The 17,774-nt window shown below is 38.1% G+C and overlaps 1 long non-coding RNA gene across 5 annotated transcripts in view; it reads right to left on the reverse strand.

Moving 5' to 3' along the window:
• Nucleotides 1-1,913: 1,913 nt before the first annotated feature.
• The window catches only part of LOC120301713, a 53,907-nt gene continuing 38,046 nt past the window's right edge, over nucleotides 1,914-17,774 (reverse strand). For 2 of the 5 annotated variants that reach the window (XR_005554983.1, XR_005554984.1), the window contains exons 3-5: nucleotides 15,738-16,800; nucleotides 12,457-12,613; nucleotides 11,225-12,255 (exon numbers count right to left, since the gene is read on the reverse strand). This is a non-coding gene — a long non-coding RNA (uncharacterized LOC120301713). Of the gene's footprint in view, nucleotides 2,981-11,224; nucleotides 12,256-12,456; nucleotides 12,614-15,737; nucleotides 16,801-17,774 lie in introns of those variants that run through there. The other 3 variants (XR_005554987.1, XR_005554985.1, XR_005554986.1) reach the window with 3 other exon arrangements.

Genomic DNA, 17,774 nt, shown 5'->3' on the forward strand with positions numbered 1-17,774 from the left:
TTTCCCAGCTGCAGGAACTGGCATTACTACTCATCTGGCTCTTCATGCTGGAAATTCTGAGAGTCCAAGAATGATAATAATTGCAAATGAAACATTTGTAATAAGGCAGAGAGAGGAAGAGGGGGGAGTTATTTCTTTATAATTAATTTTTACTGAAGAAGGTTTTTTTACATAATAAAAACAATACAAAAGTTTTAAGAAAGAAAGTAAAGAAAAACAAAAGTGATAAGAAAATGAGAAAGAAATAAAAGAAAATTGATTGAAAAGGGGAGAAAAAAAGGCAAAAAGAAGGGCTTCCAATTTTCTTTACCACAGTTGTAAATGTATTTATATTGATTGTGGCTTGTTCCCCCCCCATATTCTACCCTTTCTAATCACCAAACCCATAAGTCAAAAGTTCATTTTCCCCCCCACTTTCATCAAAAAGTCCATAAAGGGTTTGCAGTTACCAACAGGCATTGAGCTATTTTAAGTAAAGCAACAAGCTTTTAAATGGGCCTGAAGAATCCAACTAGTAGCAAATAGCGGAAATTTATAATCTGGAGTTGCTGGTTTAATTTGTGTATATTTATGTGTTATTTGTAATACGTATAGGCTTCTGGATGGGGACTGACCTCTCCCAAATACTGCCCGACAGCATAATTATGTATAACCAGTGTGAATCAGCCATGCTCTGATGCAATCCCATCTTCATAAGCCTATCCACAAGCATCAAGTCCTCTCCCATTGCTGGCGTGTCCTTGATGCCTGTATCCTAGTTTTCTCCTAAACCCTACTATCAATCTGCCTTATTCTGAACCAAGGCAGTTTCTTCCTTGGCATTAATAAAAAGGGGGACATTATTGTCTGGAGCAGTATTTCTTAACCAAAAAGAAACAAATGAAAAAACTTGGTTGCTGAACCCAAAAGTATGAAAGTCACAGGGAGGAGTCATAAAGGCTTCCTAACCCTTTTGATATGGCAGAGAAAGGTTGTGGCTTCCTGCTTTTGGCTGACCTTTGCCATTCAAATAGTCACACTAGCGTTTTCTCATTCCTGCAGATTCCCAAATGGCCAGCTAGCCTGCTCTATCTGTACATCTAGAGAAGTACCCAATTGTTTAGAGTAGGAATAGGTTAAGGCTGCCAATTCTTTCCCGCAAATCCTCTCTGTTTCTGTATTGGCATAACCTAGTAAGCAGGAATTGGAAAATATGCATTTCTGCAGTAATCTGGGTGTTGTTGTTTTTTTTCCATTTTAGGATTCCACTTTGAATTTTCAAGCCAGAATTATACGTGTGGATTGTGAATGGTCAAAAGACTGATTACCAATCCCACAGTGCTCTTATGTCTGGCATATAGACATGGTTCGTGCTCCTTTATAAACAGGCCACCTGTACCAATATCTCAAACTCTAATCTCGTCCAATATTTAGTGCATGCAGCTGTCTTGCAGAACATTCTTTTCTTGCTCATGTTGCCTTTGATTTAAAAATTACATTTTACGAATTTCATAACTCTTTAAAAAAAAAGATTACACGATGAGAAAGGTCAACATACTAAGCATAAAGTCACAGAAAAGTAGAGCTCTGTCCAAAAGTGGACACGAGCTGTTAAACTAAAGAGCTAGTAACTATTTCCAAGATCTGTTCTAGTGCTCAGATCGGGCAAATCCCTAGGCACTCTTGGCAGGGTGGATTTGCTTTGGCAGGTAACATTAGTACCAGACCAGCAAAATCCAGATAACCACTTGTTGTTAATTGCGAAGTCGTGTCCGATCCCTCGCGACCCCATGGACAACGTTCCTCCAGGTCTTCCTGTCCTCTACCATCTTCTGGAGTCCATTTAAGTTCACACCTACTGCTTTAGTGACTCCATCCAGCCATCTCATTCACTAGATGGCAGCAAATAGTTAGGATTTTCTGTATTCCATTATTGCTATCTACTAGTTCAGGGGTCCCCACAACCTTGGCAACTTTAAGACCTGTGGACTTCAACTCCCAGAATTCCTCAGCCAGCAAAGCCAAGGTTGAAGACCCCTGTACTAGTTAATACCTAAGTCAGGCCACACTGAGGTTTTCTGCTGTGCTGCCTAGTAGCCAGATCCCACCTATTTCTCCTCCTTTACCCATCCTGCGGCTCCAAGCAAATACCTAGGTTCCTTTTTGGATATGCACTAATTTGCCCCAACCAAAGCCAAATTTGTGTGTGTGTTTTTAAAGACTGGCAGCCTCCAGGTCTCAAGGCAGATACCATCCTTGCCTTGACTGTATTCACGCCACTGGCAGCAAATATGAGAAAATATATGATGATTAAGAAACTAAATGCACAGAGAGTTCAGATCACTCCAATTAATAAATGACAACTTACAGGCCCAGAAAGTAGCTTTGAAATATTTTCTTCAGTGAATAAATAAAACAAAATATAATGTTTGTGACTCGTTTGTTTAATTGGGTTCTCTTTATCCAGTTTTAGGACCTTTTGCACCACTTTTAGTTGTGAGTTCACCTAGTTTAAAATTGGTTGATCCATTATACACAAATGAATTCTCCACTCAGTATATGCATTTTTGCTCCCCCTCCCCTTTTAGGCTCAGGCAAAGATTCCTCATTTTATAGAAATAATGCATCTATAGAGATGCTGAATGCTCATGACATTAAAACTTAAAACAATCTAGCCTGAACTACACTTACTATACTGAGATCCATTTTTACAGTTAGAACAATGAATTTATTTTTATTGTAAATAATTTGGCATAAAGCAAACATGTTTTTCTTATTAGAAAGCACTGAGCTTCTGATGATGACAGTGATGATGATGTTGATGATGATGAAGAAGAAGAAGAAGGTGATGAGGATGATGGTGTTGGTGATGAGGATGATGTTATCTATTCAGATGTGTCCAACTCTTGGCAATTCGATGGGCCAGCTCTGTTCACATCTTCTGATCTTGCACTACTTCTTTGAGATGTTCTATCAAGACGATGCTAAACTGAGATAAACACTGATCAACATATTGACATTCCTTGGCATGCATTGAAAATGTATCCTTTTGTTTAATTCCTACTTAAATATATTTTTGGAACCAAAATCATATGATTTTGTTGTGATTGAAATGTTCGAAATAGAGTTTTTGATTCTGATTTGGAGACTTCTAAAAAAAAAAAGTTCTATAACCATCAATTCATATTTTAAAGAACACTCACAAAAGCTGCAGAAAAAAAGTCATTCTTTTTATAATGATCATTCTTTTGGAACAAAGGAGGATTTAAAAATTATTAAAAACAGTATTACCATTAGGGGTATAAGTACCAGATTAAATGCAACTGAAATTCAAATACTGCATTTGGAAGATCACAGAGGTGATTAGTAACCTCTAATTGAGTTACTAAAGGCCAATAAAATATTTCAGAATAAAAGAATATCCTTTGAATCTCTGTCTCAATGGGCCAATTTATTTAAGACTGGAATTATAAAAGTTGTAGAGAAGGACTGGAAGATTGCTGCTAGCCTAGCAAACTTTTCTGCAAGATTTTGAGAGCATTTGTGATATTCTAGGACGGTTCTTCTTTTCATATACAGTAGCTAATCAGCCCCAGTCATTCACTGTGAAGTTGTTTAAACCGATGACGGAAAGAAAAAAAAAAAAAACGGAAATGTGTAGGAGGCTTCATTTCTTCGGGTTAATCGAATTGGGAGAAGAACAATCTCATATTATAATTTCCCCAACTTTCCACAAAGGAAGTTCAACAGAGTGAACATAGAGAAAAATATTTGTTGAGAGAACTTTTAATCTTTCATCTTTGTATTTAAATTGTCATATGGCATTCAGATGTTATTTCATAATCATACAGGAGATGATATTTCTCTTTCGGTTCTAGTGAACTTTCCTTCTTTTGGAAAGGCTTACAATTTTCCATGATCTTTTGGTTAAGGACAAGGATAAAATGTTCCATTCATTGCAACTGAATGCAATTGTATCTAGGCTCTTAAAACCTTTCCAAAATATCTCACTCCCAAGTACACATTTGCTTGTTTTATTATATTAAGAAAAATCTGTATAATTCCCTGGATTAAAAGGAAATATTGCAAATGGCAGTTTCTTTCACAGCTGTGTTTTGTCTTGTCCCTCCCTTCCTCCCTTCTTCAGTCAGTCTCATGGTTTGCCTTTATGCTATCATGTCCCTAAAGAGCTGTGCTGTGCTGGTGGTCTGTTGCCTAATAATGCTCAGCCACTTGCATTGTAAGTGCTTTAACTGTATGGCCCTGATGGTTTAGCCCAAGAGTGAAAGGCCAAAACCACAGAATAATGGAACATTCCCCCCCCCCCACAAACACACACAAACAGATTGGCTCCTCAACAAAGCAGAAAGGTAGTCAGAATTCTTGCCTATTTAAAGAAAGGGGAAAAAAAATCTTAAATAAAAGTGCTCCTGAATCCATTCCTACAAACTGGCATAGCTGAGAATTGCTGGAAGAAGCTTAGAGATGATGGACAGAATGCTATAGTGCAGTGGTTCTCAACCTGTGGGTCGGGACCCCATTTGGGGTCGAACGACCATTTCACGGGGATCGCCAAACAACGCAGTCTGCCATTTTTTCTCCTTTTCCTTAGCTGTGCTACTCCCTTTTATTCTATTGGCTTTTGAAAGCCAATAGAATAGACTCTCTTGAATAGAGTCTAATTCTATTGGCTTTCAAAAGCCAATAGGAATTGTCCAGGCTGTCTCTACCCTGCTGAGTCTGCCAAAAGTCCCATTCTGCAAACGGTGCTGCACCAGTTGAGTAGTCCTCGACTTACGACCAGTTGGGGGTCGCGGCATTAAAAAGGTTGAGAACCACTGCTATAGTGGTTTGCCATTGCCTCCTTCCTAGGGCTGAGAGAAAGTGACTGGACCAAGATCGCTCAATTGTCATGTTGAATTGTATGAACTATCACAAATGAAGGCAAATACACATGTCCCGGGATAATGATGCAAGACTGAATTTGGGTCGGTCACCAGAAATTTACTCTTCCAAGCTTTCAGACTCATTTTGGAGCCCATCTTCAGGGAACTTCTCTCTACTGGAATACATGCTTTGGATTGTTCTGTGATGCTTCTTATTGGCTGATTGGTGTGTTGATGGCTGGCGATTGACGGTCATTTCCTTGTGCTGCCAAGCCCTTGGCTGTTAAGTATTTGATAAGCTGGTGGTAAATCAGCACTCCTGTTAACTGACAAGGGACCCATTTCCCAGGCTTCAATCATTTCCCTGGCTGTTTTTGTATCTGCATGGCCAACAATCTTAGTAGCTGCGAAATTAAATGAGCGTCCTTGTTCATTGCAATGTGAGGCTATCAATGAGTTTGGGTCTCCTTGTCTGACCGCTCACTTGTGTTCTTGCACTCTGGTGGGCTAGCTTCATCCCTGTTTGTCCTACATAGTCTCAGGAGCAATCCATGCAGAAGATCCAGTAGATTACATTAGAAGTTTCTCTCACCTCCAAACAATGTTTACAATGCATAATTTGTCCTTGTATGGGTAGCCTCTGGACAGTGTGCGATGTCCACTTGCAGATCTCGGAAGCTGCTTTCTACTGCTTCCGAATTGTTTTTGATGTATGGTAGGGTGGGCCATATAGTTGGTCTTTTACCTTTTTTCTTTTCTCTCCTTTGATTTTTGCACAGGCATCTTGTAATAAATGCTTTTGGGTACCCATTATGCTTGAATTGTCCATACAGATACTTTCTCCTCAGTTGTTTAGCTTGCTGGATACTATAGCGGGTTCTCACTCTGTCATACAGTGTTCTGATGCAGCTCTTTTTGGATGGTTACTGTTGAAATTAAGAATGCGTGGAATGTTGGTGGCCTTACAATAAACTGTGGTGTCTAGGCTTCCATCTTCCTGTCTGTTGATGGGCATATCTAAAAATGGTAACCGTCTAGACATTTTTTTCCTCTATTGTGAATTGTATATCTGGGAAGATGGAGTTCAGTAGCATATGAAAGTCTTCCAGTGCATTTCCTTTGATGATGACAAACGTGTCATCCACGTAGCGGCACCAAAATTTAGGTGTGTAGTTTTGAAATGCATGGTATTCTACTTCGTGCAGGACAGTTTCTGAAATAACTCCTGATATTGGGGATCCCATTGGTGTCCCTTTTATTTGCTCATACATTTCCCTTTTGAATGTGAAGAAAATACGTTGGCAGTACTGGAGAAGCTTCATGATTTGTGTCCTGGTTAGGTTGCATGAACTCTTTCATTCACAGTATTTACTCCTCCTGATTTGAATGCCCATAAATTCTCTTGGTTTCCTTCTAATGAAGGAACTTTTCTAATGAAAAGTTTTGTTCTCTTTTTCATGTTACGTTGCTTAATATCCGACGCCTTCACTAGACTGCATTGCATTTATATAGAAAAGTAATAAGTAAATCACTACATTGTTGGTCATGCAGGAAGAATTATTATTGTTTTTGTATTGGGGTTTTAGCTTTGTAAGCTGCCTGGAGTTACTAAGAATGATTGGGGTGGCCATGTAAATTTTCTAAATAAATAAACAACACTTCATTACAATATATTTTTGCATGTCCTAAAGTTACGATGTTTTGTAAAGAAGTAATTACAGATATTAATTTGAAGATGGAATATTTTCTGATGCCCATATCCTTTTAACTTAGCAGTTAACTTAGCTATTACATAAAAACTTGCAGCTGGAAGCAGAAATGGAGTTTCCAAGCACTTATTGCAATCAAGAGATTTCTATCTTGAAAATACAAATGTACGGCCAAAATTACCCAGTGAATTAAAGACTTGATCTTACAAATTGGCTATAAATATAGGAAATTATAATGAAATACAGTTCCATAATAACTATTATATATGAGATTTATAATATAAATTATAGTGAAATATTTCCCTTTAAGCTGACATTTAAAAATTCATAGATACACACACACACAAACATATATCAGTATCAATTACTCCTCTCAACCAACATTTGGGTTCCAGGAACTTGTGATCTCCTTCATTGGTGTTGATGTGCATCAATCACCAGCTCTATTCCATGGTCGGTAACAAGCAATCTACCTGAAAAACAATGTTTTTGACTTTTGTTGTATATAGCAATTGCACTTAGCAATAGCACTTAGACTTATATACTGCTTCACAGTGCTTTAACAGTCCTCTCTAAGCGGTTTACAGAGTCAGCATATTGCCCCCAACAATCTGGGTCCTCATTTTACCGACCTCAGAACAATGGAAAGCTGAGTCAACCTTGAGCAGAGAATAGAACTGCTAAACTGCAGGCAGCCAAAGATCAGCAGAAGTAGCCTGCAGTACTGCATTCTAACCACTGCACCACCACAACTAACTCACCAGACAGTCCTACTACCAACTAAGTCTCTGCTGACTGCATTTTTTTAGGGGCAGAAAACCCTACAATCTTATCCAATGAGATGAGATAGCAGTGAGAAGAAGCCATCTAAGAGATCAGTTCTCGCAATTCATTTTTGTTTTTTTAAGACAGAGGACTGAACTTACCTCAAGATAGGCTACTGTGACCACACCTTGCAAAAGCCCCGGTTTACTTCAGGTCAGTTGCATGGCTTCAAAGTAGAACACATATCAGAAGATGAGGAACTCATTGTTCTGAATGCACACAGGCAGAACTTATCCTGGGGCAGATAATATATCTGAGAAAACCTTTCCTTCTACTAGCTTTCATCCATTTCTATTCTTGGATTACTTTATCTTTTAAAAACTCAGCTAACAAAATAGTTGAATGTATGGGGAGAGGATTAATTGTCTTGGCATTCTCTCCTTGTGCTAAATTCCCATGAGAGCTTAACTTCTTTTTCTCCTGACATCTTGCTCGTCCGGGGACTTTCCCTTCTGATTCTGGACATAGTTGCTTTATTGACTCTGCTCCCTCGTAGGACTTTGGCCAGCTTTTCTCCCTCCTCCTCCTCTCCTGTCCTCCCACCCTCCTCCTACCATGGAGTAGGAATTAAAGGAACTAGCTCCGCTAGGAACATTTTTAGACTTACATTTTGCTGTTTTAAACTCTACTTTTGGAGGATACTTGGACTGACATATATATATAACCAGACTTAAAATATCTAAGAATTGAGTCATCTTAAGTCTAGATTTTTTTTTAAAGTCTGTTCCTACAAATCATGATTTTACAAACCTCCACATCTTCCACCTCCATTCCTGGATTGTTTAGTTTGACCCTGCAAAAGCACTGTGCACAATTGAAAGACTTTCTCATACATGACAGGCAGTGCAATGTGTGAGATTCTTAACTGTGCACAATTTTTTTTTGCAGGGTGAAACTGAACAATCCAGGGATGGTGGTGGGAGTGAGATGTGGAGGGGTTCTAGATTTATAAATACTTCTTTTTGTCTGTCATAATGAAACTTTTCCTTAAGAAAACACTATTTTCTAAAATGAAGTGCAGCATTATAAATGATCCAAGATATTCTGCATCCCGAGTTTGTGGGATAGCATGGCAGATATCCCCATTCCAAGGTTGACAATGAGGACACAGTTGACACACTAGAATTATGCAGCACACATTGTTCTGCCTTCCTCCAGTATTTTTGCCTTATAATAGGGCTGCCCCCCCCTAGTCTTTTGCAGATATGTTAATCACTGCAACTTTGTAAAAAAAAATAATCCTGGGGCATAGGAAAATTCTTTCTTCAACTATCATTTCCTCACTCAATTCACCCTTGCAGCTGCTTTCTCTCTAGCCCTCATTCCAGACAATACACACTGTCCTGGCATATAAACAGACAGGGATGAATGATTTAAGTGCCCTCAGAAAACATTTTGTCTACAGATTAGGTACCTGGGCTGTTCCCATAGGCAAGAATAGCTGTTCCAGAAGCTGGCAGAGGCCTTTTGAACAAATTAGTATTAACTTTAACCAATGATAAAACAGAAACTATGATACATTGCTGCCATCTACTGGAGATAGTGGGAAGTTGATAATTCTTCAGTAGTTCTTTAAAACAAGAGAAAGTCCAACTTTCATATGTTCTTCTTCAGTCGCTCTTTAATACATTATAGTTTAATACAGTATAGCTAATCTGTATCAACTGGGAAAACTCTCTCATGTTACCAATACCTTCTGCTATCTTATGTTTGATATAATATTGATCAGAATTTAATATAAATAACAGCAGAAGTGATTAAGTTACTTGTTTTAGATCTCCATATGATGCAGGTCACTTGGAATTTCACAAATGGGTCAGGTTACCCTCAGTCTAAGAGAAAAAAACTGGAGAGTTTTGGGTTTTCTAATAGCTCAGTCTAAAAAAATGATTATCCTGACTGAGTTAGCAAGGCAACTGCAAACCAATTCCAAAATATTGCCAAGAAAACTTCAGGGACTTGTCCAGAACTGATATGAAGGCACAACAACAACAAAAGGTTTGCCTAGATTGGTAGGTTTTTATCCCAGCTGCATAAGTGTGTTGCCCCATTCAAGAATGGGACACTCATTACCATATCACTAGAAGTCCAGAGATATCCTTGACAAGTTCATATCCATGGGGGGGGGAGATGGGGGAGCAGATCCATTTTTTTTCTAGAACATGTTCCAAAAATTTAATCTGTGCCATATCAAATGTTTTTTTTTTTTTGTAGCCAGCAAAACTACCAAAGCTATTTCAAGATTTGTTGGAATCTCCATCAATAATCTAATATTATCAGAAACTTGGTACCCTTTCATAAAACAAGATTGTACAGAATGTCTAATGGATGGTAGAACCTTTGGTAACCTCAATTTGCAAAAAAAAAAAAGTTTGCATTCCCATTTTATAGGGTATTTTGGACATTTGGAATTTGTAGAATTCTCTCCTATTCTTAAGATAACCAGCATATAAGTCTTACACAACTGTAAAGGAAATCTCCATTTTTGGAAGATAGTATATCTCTAACAACCTTTCTTTATACATTTTTATACTTTCCTTATATTTTTATACTGTTCTAAAGGAAACCCACAGGCTCAGCAGATTCACAGAATCAACCGTATCAAATAATTCCTGTGTCATTAGAACAGTGGCTAAATCCTTTGAAGGAACGTAAGAAATCCTTGGGAAATTCACTTTATTTTAAAAAACTATCTATTTGGTCAACATTTGAGCTTTGGGGTAACTATAAAAATCCAAAATTGAGAATTTACTGTAGTCCTTATGTCACCTGAATCAGAGTTTAATGGATGTGGAAACTTCTTGGGACTTCAGTCACTCTGATTCAGGTGACTCTAAGGCAGGGGTCTTCAAACTTGGCCCTTTTATGACTTGTGGACTTCAACTCCCAGAATTCCTCAACTAGGCACACTGGCTGAGGAATTCTGGGAGTTGAAGTCCACAAGTCATAAAAGGGCCAAGTTTGAAGACCCCTGCTCTAAGGATACAGATAAATCCCCAAAATGCCTCAACTACTCTGAGAGAGCTAAGGACCGATTCTTAGAGTGCTAATGACCAGATGAGTACAAAGAATATAAATCCTTCCATTTCTCACCAGTCAGAAGGGAAGAAGCTTTTTGGATGAGAAATGAAATGTTTTCAAAGGAAAAAAAAAACTCCAAGAAAGTCCAGAAAAAGCACTTTGGGGACAACCATGACCTGGATGATTGAGAATCTCCATAGATAATTACCTCATCTTGACATTTCTTACAGTAAAATGCAAACTGTCTCACAATCCTGTTAGCTATTGATTCAAATAATAAAAAAAATAATTCAAATGTGAAGATACTGTATGTCATGAATGTGTGAAAAAAAAAGTATATTCTTGAGTCAGGTTTGTATTCATATAGTGGCCAAACTAAATTCCTGAATATAAAGTGAGGGGCACTTCAAGTCTATGTTTTGTTTTTCATAGAAATACGGTTAAAGTAAAATCCTCAGCTACTGTTGTATATTCCCCCTGTAAACTAAAAAATATTTTTTAAAACACCATTATATAAAATGTTTAGTTTTCTCTTTGGTCAGATCATAAAAATTAATAAAAGCATCTGAACAGCATCATTTCTAAGAGAGAAAAATATGTGTCAAACATTTCTTGTTCAACTACGGAATTTAAAGATTTCTTAATATAGCAACTCCTCTGGCCATTTTCAAATTACCATTAATATGTATCTGATCAATCCATTTCTTTACAAGTATATTTTTTCATCAAGAATAATATAGATGTTGCAGAAAAATTACTTCAGGCTCCAGTCTTTCAGCTTATATTAAAAAAAACCCTCTTGGATATACTTCTCAGACCTTTAATATTTCGTGGTACAAATAACAGTGGCACTACACAAAAACTAAAATAGTATAATTTTATATTGGAAAGTCCCAGCATGATTCTGAGTCAAGGCAACACCAAAAAATAAACCATATTCATAAAACTGAAACTTATGGATCAAAACTAAAAGATTCAAAAAAGAAAGCCACAAATTTTAAATAAAATAATGATTTTTAAAAGTATGTTAGTGGACTTTAAATTAAGGATCCTAGATACATAGAATAGCATAAACTATTGGACTTGGCTTGGATCTCTCATGTCCTGCCTCAGATGTTAGCAAGGACATTTATAGGGTGGAGGACAAAAGCTTGGTCCAACTGAGAAAACAGATTTTGATAAGGTGGATTACTGAAGGCTTTTTAGTTTCTTATAGTGCTTCAAAAATGCAAGATGATCTCTAAGGGTGATGAAAGGTTACCCTACCTCCAAATTTGTTTTGTACTACTTCCAATTCAGCAATAACCTTCTCATCCCACCACCAGATCTCAGCCCCACATAGCACCTTAGGTTATCACCTTGCCTTGGTGATATTTTAAGCACAAGGGCTACTTAAAAATATTAGAAAAAAACTTCAGAATAGCGCAGCATGTTTCCTGTGAAGGTGAAATGAAGAGAGTTTCGCCTGAACTCAGTCTTGAGTTTCGTTCTGAATCCAAATGAAAACTCAGCAAAATTTATTCTTTAATAACATCTCAGCATTTTTATATTTGAAGCTTCCTCATTAGCCAGGAAATATTTGATAATCGTTGAAATATAATTTCTTCTTTGTGAAGTTGTAACGTATTTGGGTTGATATGCCAGTTTTGTTTAGTAGTTCAGGCTAGAAATGAGAGACCAGTCCTGCCTTAAGTACAAAGCCAGCTGGGTGACTTTGGGCCAATCTCTCCTTCTCAGTCCTAGGAAGGAGGCAATGGCAAACCACTTCTGAAATCTTGCCAAGAAAACTGCAGGGACTTGTCCAGGCAGTGTCAGGAGTCAAACCTGACTTAAAGCTGTGTGGAGAGAGAGAGAGAGAGAAACAAACACACACAGAGAGAGAGAGAGAGAGAGAGAGAGAGAAACAGACAGAGACACAGAGAGAGAGAGAGAGAGACAGAAGGTAAAATATCTACTAGTGTCAGTGTCAGGAATCAACATTGACTTGAAGGTACGCATAGACACAGACACAAACTTACACACACGTTCTATGGTACCTTTCTCCATTGGCTCATATATATCAAATAACAATTCTTTTAATCTCCGACCATTGAGGCGATGGGGTCCATCATCTGACACAACTGGAGGACATAAAGCTAACTTCCACTATCCTTATGTTATGGAGGTTGAATAATTCCTTTTCACAGAATTGACCTAAAAATGTAATTTCAAAGTGGAAAGATGTTTATAACTGCAGTGAAGAAATTATTATGTTCATAGACTCATTCACAAATGTTCAAAATTAATCATAAACTTAGATTTCACATTTTGATACTGAGCTTAAATTGCACAACTTGCTGTTCTAATTTTTGAAAGAAAATTTAATCTGGATTTAAAGGTAGAGATTCTGGCTGCAATAATCATATCTTCTGATGGTGAATGGTTGTACTGTAAGATATAATATACTTCCCTGAATGTTATATTTCAGAAACTATCAAACATTAATTGCTACATATCAATTGTCTCCAGCTATTGATGACCATTATATATTCAGCTGTCAGATACTGACATGCTATCAAATGCTTAAAGGCTGCTGTAAAACCTAATGCTATATGATGTAGATATTGAACAATTGTCATTGACATCCACATCAATGTTTGGAGAAGGATGGAGGGGGAATTATTCATTTCTGCATTAGGTGAACCATAATTATTCCAGTTGTATGAAATATCTGCAATTGCCCTGATGAACCTCCAGGTGGAAACCTTTGACCAGGACTTTGTACTGTGAGTAAATGCTGTATTACTTATTCCCATACTAAAGTTTGGGACTGCCCAAGTTACAGAATGCTGATGCACTTTGACTACAGATGTAGCTAGAGAGTAGTTACACCTTCTATGTCTTTCCCTGGGATGAGAACTTTGAGAGTAACCTGTAAAATATATGTATTGGCTTTAGAGGTATAAAATAAATAGAGACTTAAGAGACTCAAACAACTTATTTCTCTGAAGCCAAAAGGACCTTATCTAAGTGATTTCGTCTACAACAAAATATAGTCTGCTCTTAGGAATGGAATAACTTGAAAATAGTGTATAGAAATTCACTGTTGATACATATTGTTCAGTTCTATATAAGGCTTTAGAACTCTGGATAAATAAGACCTTGCTTTGAACCAATACATCGTCTTTTTATAGGACAGTTGATAGGATCAAAACAAGCGTTACTTGCTAGAGTGAATAAGTGGGTACACTTAATTTGTAAAAACTTTTTTTTAAAAAAAGTCTAGGATTTAGTTTGAATGATTAAGACTCTTCCCCTCATGCATCCTCTCATAAGGGATGGAGAAGCTCATACCCACCTGCTCTTTGGGATAATTTGTCTGGGTAATTGCACACTTTTCTGTTAAGAGTATTGAATCTAAAATGTTAATCAGACCATTTAGAGGTTTCTTATACCTGGAAATGCAATTTCCCATTAAGTGATTAAATTAAAACAAAATCAACCTGAAATAAGTACATGCAACCTAAAACTGTTGAAATAGTATATTGTAGTCAAACAGAATTATTTCATTCAAATAAGGTTGGCGGCACAAAGGAAGAGAAGTGCTCTCTTGTTCTGCAAAATGTTTATACAGATTTCAAGGAAGAGCCCGGGTGCTAAAAGGGGTCCGGAGTTGTGGCTCTCACAGTGTACGAAGGGGGAGGGCACCCAGAACATCTTCCCCTGCTGTCCAGCCGGTGGTTTTTTGTTTGTTTTTGGGGAGAAAATTCTGCAGTTCTTGGTTCCCACTGGAAATAATTGTGATGAGAACTGGTACTGATAAATCCATAATATGTTGGAGCAAAAACAACGATCTCGGTGCTATACATGCTGGTCCCCAAAACGCCAAGGAACAATGATGATGCGAGTTACACCTGTGACCAGCACTATCTGAGGTAAGAGGATTGATGGATTTCAGTCCACTGAAACAGGGCCTTTAGTGGGGCTGGTTTTGTCTTCTATCAACAGGGGCAGACATACAGTAGTCAAGGGTATATTGAGCCCTACTGAGGCAATTCAAAATGCTGGAAAAAGAGATCAACTGAGCATCTGCATAGGAGCATCCAAATATGATAGGGCTCTGAACATAAGCACTTCAAGAAGCTGTCATTACTTTGATTAACTTTCTGGAAGCCCAGTTTTACTCTGTTACACTTAATGTTGCCCAAAGAGGTCTGCCTCTCAGGACACCATGTTTCCAGTACTGACAACACATTTTATGCCAAGTCTGAAGTATCCTAAAGATTCCATCTGATACCCAAAAACAGGGGCAGTGTAGCAGTGCAGTGTAGTGTTTATGAAAGGCCTGAACTTCTTTTGGATGACAACAATACCAACAATGTTTGGAATTTATCATATCACAATGTATCATATGATCAGAATAGCTCTCATGCATTTTATACATTCCCATGAAGTAGACAATATAATTGATTACCATCATGGTATAGAATAGATGGAAACTAAACTACCAAAGCCTCGTGGGAGAAATTTATAGAGGGTGCCCACAGACTTACCCCTTTTTTCTCGGAAGCAGATCCTGCTATCATCCGTGAGTTTATTTCTATATAAGCCTACATCATATTGTTGCCTGAATGTATTCAGATATGTCTGAATATCCCAGCTCATCTTCTTAGTTAATATCAAATCACTGTTCACACTTATTTCCATGAATTCCCAGATAATTTTCTGCCCATGATCAGACTGAATCCTGTTTATCAATGTAGCAATATGACATGCCCCAAGCCACTCTTTGACAATGTACCTTTGCAGTTAGGGTGCATATAGACAGAAATGTAAATACCGGTAGGAGTGTTGCTGTTGTCCCGGTGGTGAGAGCTCTCAGCCATTTACTCTCTTTCCTAATATGACCCTTCCTTAAATAAGACATGTTTAGCCCTGAATCCATCCCTGGTTTCTCTTTATCTTTCCATCTATCTGCCTTCTATTTTAATGTGGGCTAACTCTCCTCCCACTGCAGGTACCTGGCAAATTAAGCATTTATTATTTCTTTTAAATACAAAAACCTATTAAAGGGGTTCAGGATGCCACAAAAGCTTTTATTCAGACAATTTCTGTTTGGAATTAGCAAAAATAATTTCTCTTGAGTTTGCTTTTGTAAGAAGAGCAAACCGGAGCAAGTAGATGTCGCCAACAAATTGACCACTAAGTAAGAAATAGATTAGAATGACACTCAACTAGATCTCCAGTTGCAATGTTTACTAAAAAAAAAAAAAAGAAAGCCCTCCACAACAAATCTTTATAAAGGAAGGCTATTCTTTGTATCTGTTTAGACACATACTTGCCTATTTGATGTATATGATAAATGCAGAGAGTGGAATATGGTGTTAGATTCCTCCGGGATCTCCCTGTCAGTCTCTGAGATTGGCCCATTCTGACATAAGGAATTGCACTGGTAGGAAAATCCTCAAAGAAGGTGTCATGAGGGAAAGAGAAACAACAATCAGGGAGGGTTGAAGACTGAAAAGATCCCTGATACCTCCATCTAAAACTACACCTCTGAATGCTACTCCCCATCCACACACACACACACACACAAGAGAGGGAGAATAGGCCTGCTCTTATACCTGTCTAATTATATTTCCTTCCATTGCTTGAAGATGGCAGTCCCTAAAGCTCAGCTAGTTCTGCAGAGTATCACAGTATTGGCCCAAAAGTCACAATTAGATCGGAGTGCTCTTCTGCACAGCAGCCTTAAGAAGCTTATCTTCTGTGCTGAAACCAGCTCAAAATGAAGCCAGCTTAAAAAATTGCTATCAAGATTTCAAGTGTGGCTAACTAGGTTGTTTGGATGGTGATTACTATAACCTCCAATTTTTTAGATTCTTCTGCTCCTTTTACCCCTCCCATTCATGCTGGGAAAAGCAAATGCCAATTGCTTTCATTTTCACTCAGAATAAAATATGTTACCTGATGGAATCTGACCATATTTCTCTATTTTCCTGGGTAATTCCATAGCCAAGATGATTTCAAGTAATGACATTCATGTAAGATATCTGGACTGATAGCAAGTAGTGAGACAGATTCTGAAGATGTAGAAAACAGTATATAATAGAAATGGTGGCACGGAAAAGAAATTAGGCTGAGCTGTCTTAAGCATGGAGTCAGAAAGCTTGAAAACCAAAACCTCCCCGTGACTAACCCAGACTGGATCCTGCAACATTATTCCGGGACATGTATATTTGCCTTGATCCGTGAGCTGTCTCTCCTCAGCTGATATAAGCTAGAGCAAGGGTCTTCAAACTTGGCCCTTTTATGACTTGTGGACTTCAACTCCAATTTGAATTGGAGACCATCAGAAAATTCCAGAGCTATAGACTAGACTTGGAAGTAGAAAAAGTCTTCTGGAAAAAAACAGTGGAGAACTACTTGGATATTTTTCCAAATAAACTATATGGACAAGAGTAAAGGAGTCTGTATTGTTAAATATCAAGATACCATCGAAATGGCACCATCTAAATCAGTGGTTCTCAACCTGTGGGTTGGGACCCCATTTGGGTCGAACGACCATTTCACCGGGGTCGCCAAACAATGCAGTCCACTATTTTTTTCCCCTTTTCCTTAGCTGTGCTACTCCCTTTTATTCTATTGGCTTTTGAAAGCCAATAGAATAGACTCTCTTGAATAGAATCTAATTCTATTGGCTTCGAAAAGCCAATAGGAATTGTCCAGGCTGTCTCTGCCTTGCTGAGCCCGCCAAAAGTCCCATTCTGCAAATGGTGCTGCACCAGTTGAGTAGTCCTCGACTTATGACCGGTTGAGTAGTCCTCGACTTACGACCGGTTGAGGTTGTGGCATTAAAAAGGTTGAGAACCACTGATCTAAATGGTACCATCTAAATAATATACAGATCTTAATTTGATTTATATCAGAAGTCCCCAACCTTTTGGGCACCAGGGACCTGTTCCATGGAGAAAAGTTTTTCCATGGATCGGAAAGTGCGTGGTTTTGTGTGCTGCCTGCATCCCATGGATGGGGCTTTGCTTGTTTGTGCGGACCAGTAGCTGGCATGCTGCGGCCTGGTACTGGTCCAGGGACCGGGGGTTGGGGACTCTTGATTTATATGCTTTGATTCTTGTCTCATTCAGAAAAAGAAAAAGATATTCCTTTGCTCCTAATTTCTGAACTATATTCCAAGATCTTGGGTCCTTGAAGATTTATCAGGGAGACATGAAGATTCAATTCTGTCACCTAAGCTTAAACTGAGGGTAGGAAATTTATCACACCACTTCTGTTAATTACTTTATCAATGGCAGAAGCATTGTGTGACCTACCAACACTGGCTTGTTAATTGGCATTGCAGCTATTTGCCTCCACA

Source organism: Crotalus tigris, unplaced genomic scaffold, assembly GCF_016545835.1.
Source record: "Crotalus tigris isolate CLP2741 ecotype Arizona unplaced genomic scaffold, ASM1654583v1 scf7180000024391.5723578, whole genome shotgun sequence".
NCBI lineage: Eukaryota > Metazoa > Chordata > Lepidosauria > Squamata > Viperidae > Crotalus > Crotalus tigris.